The 10,084-nt window shown below is 34.6% G+C and overlaps 1 pseudogene; it reads right to left on the bottom strand.

The window, feature by feature from the left end:
• Nucleotides 1-253: 253 nt before the first annotated feature.
• On the bottom strand, nucleotides 254-8,994 carry LOC143387262 (methylsterol monooxygenase 1-like; annotated as a pseudogene).
• Nucleotides 8,995-10,084: the final 1,090 nt, after the last annotated feature.

Genomic DNA, 10,084 nt, shown 5'->3' on the forward strand with positions numbered 1-10,084 from the left:
GTCTACATATATATAAACATAGCCTACTACTTGTTTTTAATTATGTTAACTGTAAAATTTCAAACGGTTACTTGAAGTCTATTTTTTGCAATAACATGCTTGGATCTGAGTCTTGGTGCTTCCTGGCTGGCTACTGTGAGGAACTGTCTTCCTTTTTTGAATACCACTCTCCTTAAAAAGTATTCTGATATTTTTACCCATCTCTGGAGTGACCATAGCCACAAATGCAGTTTCTAAAGTCAGAAAAGACGACCTATGACCTTGCCCTCTCAGCCAATTCTTTTACCTTTTAGAGAAAATGGCATATAAGAGACTAAATGAGAACATGCATCAGAAGCCCATACAACAGTTCAGGGTATACAAAAAGGCTTGAGAAACTCTAATTAGTATGAAGAATGGGCTGGGGGTGTAGCTCAGTGGTCGTGTGCATGCTTGGCCTGCACAAGGCTTTCTTTCAATCCCCAGCAATAACAAAAAGGTAAACTGGAAAGCACCAAGTTGTTAAGCACCATTTCTAGCAGTAGAGGTCACTCTCCCCCCAAATGCTAAAGGGAATCACCGTTTACTGCAAATTCAGATGTATGTGTTCCATTTATATTGGGGGTGAAAGGCAAATTTTAAAAATATTATAACAGCACCAATTTAAACACAGATCCAAAATTGATATTTGAGAATTAAGAGCTCACAAATTTGTACATGCCTGCACATATAGGTAGAGGGGCATGTACAAATTATATAACATGCCTAGAAAATGACCATAGTTTAAAAAATAGTAACTATAATCACCACCGTATACTAAGAATTTCCAACTCTCCATTTGATATATGAGAATCTAGAATCTTGAGATTTTTATCAGTCCTAGAAAGTTTAGCTTCATTCATCCACTTGCATGAAAAACATGCATTTTCTAAGCACAGAGGACTTCATTATCTGCTACTTTACTAGGTCAATGGAATTTCCCACAATAGAGAGATAATCCTGATAAACACTTTGAAACTGTCAGAAAACAGTGAGGCACTTCAGAAAATAGAACTAAGTCCTTTTATTATGAAACAACAATTTAATGACTTTTGTACTTTTCCTTATAATAAAAGTTGACAGTTAATGTTCAAAACTGGAAACTAGATAATCAGACAAGAATCACATTTATTTCAATAGCTCAAAGTGCAAATACAGCAAGTCAGTTCACAAAATTTCAAAGATACATCCTTAATGAAAACTTGATAAACAAAAATGAAAGGTTAAATAACAGAAATAAAGCTCCTTAATATTTTTTTAAAATTTCAAATTTTGAAAAAACTTTAGACCAAAATATTTCCCTTATATCTGAAGTCAGAAACACTATTTATAGATGCTTATGCTGCACTGCAATAAATAATGACTCTTCAGAGAAGGAGTCACCCCAGACTCGTCAGTTCCAAATGAGAGTAGAAGGTGTTGATGTTGGCCATTTCTGATTTGGCAGGATCCATCACTCACTGTTATCAGCTGATGTGGTTTAATTCATGATATTTCAATTTTAGGCAAAAATCTATAATAAATATTTCAAGTTAAATATAAGACCAGGACCATTATTAAAAATTTTCTAAAATGACAATATCTAAAAGACCTAAAGACCCAAAGACCAATGTCAACTTCAGGCCTCTGGTATTACCAGGGGAAGGTGAGGGGTAGGGGAGTATATTTCTTCCATCACTGAAAACGTTTTTGTAAGGTTAACAACACAGCCTTTAAAACTTCCTCATGAAAATTATACTCAAATATATATTTATTTATTCCTACATATACAGAACTTGTATGTAAAGTAGAAAAAGTTCCCATGCATATGTATGTGTAATTGATTTCACTACCTTACTAACACATTTATTCTATTTATTCATAGTTTTATAAAATTACATTTCTATACGTAATAATCACATCTATCAACAAATATAAACAATGGTAGTTCTCAATAATAAGTATCTTTTTTGTCCCTACCAATCAAAAGGTCTAGGGATATAAAAATCTTTAAAACTGTCTTTAATGGTTTAAGATAATAGCATTAAACAACTGACTTTGAACTTTTTTTTTTTTTTGTAGTAGGGATTAAACCCTGTGGCACTCTACCATGGACATGGCCTTGCTGAGTTGCTGAGACAGGTCTCAAACTTATGATCCTCCTACCTCAGTCTCCAAATGGCTGGGATTACAAGTATGTGCCACCCTACCTGGACTTTTATTTATGAATTTGTATTTGTTCTGCCAAGAAAGGGATGGCTGATTTAGCACACCATGTACTCTCCTCACTCACTGTTTTCATTTTTTGAGATTTCAGTTATCCTAGGTCAATCACTTTTCAAAAATATAAATTATTTCTGGATTTTTTTCCATTTCATAAGTTCTTAAAATTGTGCACCATTCTGAGTAGTGTGATGAAATGTTGGTTTATTCCTTCTAAGACTTGAATTATCCCTTTGTCCAATAGATCCCATGCATTTGTCCATGTATGCATGACCTAAAGGTTAGTCACTTAGTAACTGCTTCAGTACTTAGTACAGTATCCCATCTATGGCATCCTCTGGGGTTCCTGGAGTGCACCCTATGGATGAGGAGAGACCACTATAATCCAACTGGACAGTTATTGCAAAGCAGTTTGGATTTTCTTTTAACTGTTTCTGTTAGAATCAGCTCTGTGATTAAAATTATGTGAAAACTAAGTCAATAATTGTTTTAGAAGTTTAAACATTAAAGATTTATTACTTGGGGATCTCATTTAAATGATCCTACCATTACTACAGTCATTATCAAATTGCTAGGTATCTGTGTCAATACAGCATTCTGGGAATGAGATAAAAATCTGAACTTTTTCCTATAATGTTTTTCCTTAAGGTCTCAATTTACCATGAAGTTAAAAGAAACTGAAGAAAATTTTAAAAATTGCTTTTGTATGTGTGCTATGTTCTTAATAATGATGATGAAAGAAAAGGAACTAAAACATCAACAAGTTTTTGAAATGTTCAGGCAATAAAAGTAGACATTTTGCCTTTAATAGAAAAAAGCATTAAATATGATTCTAACATACCTGAAACTCCTGATGAATTTTATGAATATATTTATATATTCTTTTATGGTGTAAAAGTCTATGCAGGAAATAGTGCCAAGTATCCTCAATGACTGCATAGCCAAAGCATCTTGCCAAAAGCATACACCTTTGGGATGAAAATATTGTAATATTATGAATATAAAACAACTCAAACAACCCAGACTTCTTGGAATCACTACTTGAGATATTACTAAAAACCAAATACCCAGCTACCAGTTTGACATAATTGTATACATATTAATTAACAAATTCTCAAAACTGCTAGGTACCGCTATATGATATAACCTGAAGTAAAGTTCAAGACCACTAGTCAGGCTCAGTGGCACATGCCTATAATCCCAGTTACTCAAGGCTGAGACAGGAGGATTCCAAGTGCAAGGCCAGCACAGCAACTTAATAAGACCTTATGAAATTTAGAACCTGTTTCAAAATAAGAAATTAAAAAGGGTGGGAAATGTAGGAAAGCATCCCTAGCTGGGGTGCACCTATAATCCTACAGGTGGGATTTGTGAGGGTGAGGCAGGAGGATTCTGAATTCAAGGCCAGCCTGAACAACATAACAAGAGCCTATTTCAAAATTTAAAAAAAAAAAGATTAAATTCAGATTAATAATAGTAAAATCACCTTTCCAACCAAAGAACATAATTGAAATGAAATGGCAAAAAATAATTTATAATACACATGCACAATACTTAGGACTTCTTTTATATGATGAATACCCATGAATGTAGAAAAAACAGTGATTCCTCACTATCTGCAGCGAAACTGGGTCCAGTACACCCCACAGGTACCACAATCCACAGATGCTCAACCCACTTACATAAAATGGTGCATATCTTCCATCATTTAATTCATCTCTAGATTACTAATGGTATCTAATTAATATAAATAATTGCCATACTGTATTATTTAGTGAATGAGAAGTGTTCAATAAAGGTAATATTTTTTTTTAAATATTTTGCATCTGCAGTTCGTTGAATATATATTCTCCCATCTTCCATTGATTTTTATACTTACATGTAGTGCCATTTCTTAGGATAAGCATGTGTATCTGTACATAATTATATAAAGGCTGCAACAGAAACTTGTAATGCCTGAAACTTACCTTTCAATAAAATATTACATTAAAATACAGAAAACCTAGGAACCCTTTAAGTTTCTGCAAGAGTTTATTGTTCTTTTTTTTTTATATACCTGTATTTATTTATTTTCATGTGGGGCTGAGGATTGAACCCAGTGCCTCATACATGCTTAGGCAAGTGCTCCACCACTGATCCACAACCCAATAAAAAGATGCTCAATCGTTTACTTTTCTAATACTTATTTACTTCTAATATTTAGAAGAAACAAACCCATAACGATTAAATATTAAGCATAATTTAATTGGATAATAAGCCAGAATTGAGTACAAATATCAAATTTTTATGGACATACCATCTTGGCATTCTTTCCCAATCATAAGGAATATTAAAATATTCTGTAAAATAATAGGTTCCACAAATCAAAGGCAGTTGGATACAAAAGTGATTAAAAACAAGTACTTTTAAAGCATTTCCATTGATTTTCCAATGTTTCTGGTTTATCCTAAGGAGAAAAAACACAATATTTAATAAATATTAAATATAATAGTCTCTTTAATATTTTCAACAGACCTTAATTCTATCTTAGTTATGTGAATTTTATGTTATAGTAGCTAAGACTCTGGAATCACAACATCCTTTCTTCTAAATTCTTGACAATTACTATCACTACTTTAAACAGGTAAAAAATAATTGTTAATAGTTATACTGATCTGAAACAAACCAAAGGAGTACTGCAGAATGAATTAATTCTCCAGTCTGCTGCCAAGATATTATGCAGTTATTTTTGCCAGAAGTTTCAAAGAAATAAGTTATGCTAGGATTACAGCTGGGTGACCCCAACTGATGCCACTGTACACACAGCATCAGAAGCTTTATTACTCAGGCAAACTGATGCGCCCAGCATCTGGCAGTATTCATCCCAAGATATAAATACATTTTGTTCACATACAATGGCAGAATTATATTCAACTTTGAATTGGAAGAACTTCAGAGATGTTCCCTGAACATGAAGTTCACAGCTTTAAGTAAAGATGAAAAGAGAAATCAATGTAATGAGATGTTCAGAAAAACTCATAAGGATCCAACTTGCTTAGCAAAAACACTAAATCTATTAATTTAAAGGGCTGCTTGAGAAAAAGTACTTTTGGTTTTATAAAAAGATAGTGATAACAAATATTAGTTATCAGTAGTATTGCTTTAAACATTCATACTTAAAAAAATCTGGGCTGGGGATATGGGGATATAGCTCAGTAAAATGCTTGCTTCACATCACAAGGGACAGGGTTCAATCCCCAGCACCACAAAAAAAAAAAAAAAAAAAACAAAAAACAAATGAAAAGAAAGAAAAATTAAGAACTAAGACTTAATCCAGAGACCTGGGTACTAATACCAGATTGCCACTAACCAATTAACTAACCTGGGATGCTCACCTACTCAACAATAAATGTGGAGATTATACAAAATAATTTACAATTGTATTTCTACTCTGAGCATTATTTGACCCCATTGCTCTAAAACCTTAGTCTGTGATTGAGGACAAAATAAACTGAAGATTCGGGATTGGGGTGGCAAAGGTGCTTCTAATTTCCTAGATAGAAGTTGATGCACAGGTAGCTATAAAAACTAAAAAGTTTAATCAATGATAGTAAATAAAACCATAATGCTTATACTGTTTAGTTTATATTAATTAGAAAGATCATTAACAATAAAAAAATTCAAGCCTACTGCAATATCAAAGATTACTATATTTTACTTTAAAATATTTTAAAATATTGCTTTTTCTATTTTTGTCAAGAAGATATCTCTTAACTGTACCCTAATAAGGAGGAATACCTTCTTTTGGGCCACAGATTTCAGAAGATTTTAGCACATACATCTTTGAGAAAAATTTTTGGAGAATTATTACAATGTATGATTTTCTAAAAGAAAGAGATCCTACAAGGCCTACTTCACCTTTTCATTCCCATAATATTTCTTTCTAAGTAGCAAACACATGTGTTAACTGTCAAGTTGTCTACTCCATTGGAAAGCAGAAAGTATTTAGTACTACTTCATTACCAATTAGCAGCTTCTGTTGTGGGGGGAGGCAATTTTAAAAAGAAAAATGCTTTTACTCTGTATTAAATAATATAATTTAAAAAGATTCTTTCTTAGAATTTATACAGCACTGGGAAATATTCTTGTTACTTCAATGCTAATCAGAATATTTGCTTTCAAAATGCAAAAACTGCCAGGTGTGGTGATTCCCAGCTACTCAGGAAGCTATGGCAAGAGAATCACAAGTTTAAGGTCAGCCTTAGCAATTTAGTAAGACCTTTTCTCAAAAAATAAATAACAAGGGATAATGATGTAGCTCAATGGTACAGCACCTCTGGACTCAATACCCCGTACCAAAAAAAAAAAAAAACAAAAAAACAAAAGAAGCCTGTATAAACCTACACTGACTTTTTGGGATATATTTTGTTGTTGTTGTTGTTGTAAACAACCCTCTACTGTAATAAAACCCCTAACACGTCGTGGTTTTATATTGTAAAAAATTGTGCTGATTTGACATTACTCTTTTAGTACTAGGTAAAAAGGAGGATATGCTAAGCAATGCTTGTAGCCAGACTAGTCAGTCTTTTAATCTGTTTATAAAAAACTAGTTGTACCTAACTGGATCACTACTTGCTCTTTCTTCTGCCACATATCATTTTAATGCCATTCACATATCCAGGACTGAAAAAGTTTTGTTTTCTCTGTTAAGATTACTTCCTCTGATCAATGAGTCAACTGCAGAGGCCAACAAGGAAAGAACAGGATGCTTCTACCTGGCCAGCCATACAGTGAATCAGCCCTATAAATAAATCCATGGATGACCTGCCAGCAGCCAGAATCACCCCCAGATTCATCAGACCTTAAGACAAATAAAGTAAATTCCACCTTTCATAGAAGGCACCTTTATTAAAAGTACCTTGGGGGGCTGGGGATGTGGCTCAAGCCGTAGCGCGCTCGCCTGGCATGCGTGCGGCCCGGGTTCGATCCTCAGCACCACATACAAAACAAAGATGTTGTGTCCACCGATAACTAAAAATAAATAAATAAATAAATAAATAAATATTAAAATTCTCTCTCTCTCTGCCCCCCTCCCTCTCTCTCTCTTTAAAAAAAAAAGTACCTTGGAACTTATGTGACCTTCAATGAGGCTCATAGAACATTCTTCTTTGGGCCATATCCCTTTTAATTCCCTTCATCTTTTCCCTGACTCCCCTGCATTATCCCAAGAGATAAAAAGTGGCTCACTAGGAGATGTGATGAAGTCAACAGACTGATGACACAAAGTGCACACACTCATCGAATGCAAATTGCTCTCCACAGATGAACACCCTCATGTGTCTACTTCATACCAAGACTATGTGCCCTTGGGTTTTAGTTAGATGTGACTTTTTAGGGCAATGAACAGTGGCATCAAAAACTATCATTGCACCAGGCAAGGTGGTGCACGCCTGGAATCCTAGCAACGTGGGAGGCTGAGGCAGGAAGATGAGTTCAAAGCCAGCCTCAGCAAAAGTGAGGTGCTAAGCAATTCAGCGAGACCGTCTCTAAATAAAACACAAAATAGGGCTGGGGATGTGGCTCAGTAGTTGAGTGCCCCTGAGTTCAATCCCTGGCACCTCCCCACAAAACAACAACAACAAAAAACTATCATTGCTTTACCAAGTACCGATAAATCCTTTCTCTCTCTACACTTGTGCAAATTCTTTACAGCCTATGCATTAGTACAGCTTATTCTATTAATTTTGCCTAGAATTGAAAAGAGGCACTGTGTATGTCTTACCACTTAGCCATCTACACAGTGTGCTTTCTAGAGACATTGAGCACCCTGAAGCAAACACTATAACCTGGGATCATCCCCTTACCTGAGATGATTTAAATGTTTAGGGAGTGAAACAAAACTTCCAATAGCCCTGATCAAGGTTTTTGCATATAAATATATACTTAAGATTGATTGGGACATCAGAGTTTGGGGTGAACTGTGAGATAATACTATCAAATGCCTATACCTTTCTTTCCTAGTTATGTGTGTGTTTTACACAAACTAAGTACACACTCTATCACTGAGCTACACTCCTAGCTGTCCAGCCAGTTTAAACATGAAACGTTAGAAGCCCAAATTAGACAAATATCCCATCTACTTAAAGCCCAATTTAATAAGCAATTCCCAAAATATTATCAATAATGATCTAAGGCAGTGATAGACAATACAGAGTATCAACTAACAAAGTGACTACTGAATACTTTAAATTGAGATGGGTTAAAATAAGTGCAAAGTTCATGCTGAATTTCAAAACTCATGAAATAGCAACATATTCGTTAATCATATTTTTATTTTGATTGCTTGGTGAGATGATAATTTAGATTTATTGGATTAAAAATTCTAATTACATATGCGGCTTCACTATATTTCTACTGAATAGTACTGATTCAGAGTTTTTCAAAACAAAACTATATTCACATTAATAATATTCACCAATCCTAATTATAATACTTTAGTCTATCATACTTACCTTTTGAATTTTGTACTTTCTCAGGTAAAGAATAAACTGAAATAAAAATCCAGGTAAGCAGAACAAGAAATAAAGGGCTTCAGGAACTATAAGGGATCCCCATGTTGCAATCTGGAACTTTGTATAATTATTCAACATATAGTTCCAAGCATTTTTAAATGGTTCTTGTAGAGGATTCTCAGGTAAAAGTGAATCTACATACTCCACAGCCAGCGATGCTGAACTAAAGATGCCGACACTTTCATTTGTTGCCATTTTTCAAATCTCAGCACATAGCCTTACAATTCTGTAACAAGTGAACAAATAAGCTGAATAATGGAATTCTAAAAAACAGTTTTCAAAATGTACTTTCTGATAGTTATACAAAGGATAATTATTAAACAAATACCAATTTCTCAGGTTCTAAACACGTGATTAAAAAAGAGAATGTCTCTCTCTCTAGGGGGTGGAGTGTTATGGAAGAGAAGAGGAAAATCTCACTTTCCATTTTGTACCTACTGTACAATTTACATCTTTAAAACCATCATGTTGTATTATATATGACAAATATTAGTTTCATAGGTTAACAACGAAAAAGAATCAGCAAGATATGGTGACACACACCTGTAATCCCAAACTAATCCCAGCTACTCTGGAGGATAAAGCCAGGAGGTGGCTGGAGCAGTACCAAGGTCCCTAGGTTTAATCCCCAGAACCACACACATATGACAAACCTTATTAAGAATGTCACCTTCTGAAAATGTTCACTGATGTACCTAATTTATGACAGTCCATTCAAAAAAATAAATATTTCGTCAGTGCAGTAACACACACCTGAAATCCCAAGGACTTAGGAGGCAGGTAGATCCCAAGTTTCAGGCCAGCCTCAGCAATAGCAAGACTCTCAGCAACTCAGTAATACCCTTCCTCAAAACAAAAAATTTGACAAACAAGCTGGGATTGTAGCTAAGTGGTAAAGCACTCCTGCGTTTGATCTCTAGTCCAATAATAATAATAATTTCAAAACCATGGAAAAGTTCTTAATAGTTCTTCAAATGTTTTGTACTGTGACCTTTCATTCCATTTCACATGGGAGGTAAGAGAAAGCATAGCTAACTTCTTTCAGGTCTCTGAATTCACTTTCCATCCTATTCTCATCGCTTGAACTTCCTCTTCCCTGAGCCTATTTCCTCAAGTCTTCCTTTCTGGAGAAAAGCTTTAACCTCTATCACGTCTCCCAGGCCACTGATACATTTCTCTTTTTGGACTCATAGCCTCTTCAGCTGGGCTTCAAGCTTGAACTGTTCCCCACACTGGCACTCAGCAATCCTCCCACACCAAGAACGTCTCCACTGTCCTCTGAAGTCGCAAAATAAGAGAATCATTCCAATCTT

The sequence above is a fragment of the Callospermophilus lateralis genome, unplaced genomic scaffold (assembly GCF_048772815.1).
Source record: "Callospermophilus lateralis isolate mCalLat2 unplaced genomic scaffold, mCalLat2.hap1 Scaffold_323, whole genome shotgun sequence".
Classification (NCBI taxonomy): Eukaryota; Metazoa; Chordata; class Mammalia; order Rodentia; family Sciuridae; genus Callospermophilus; species Callospermophilus lateralis.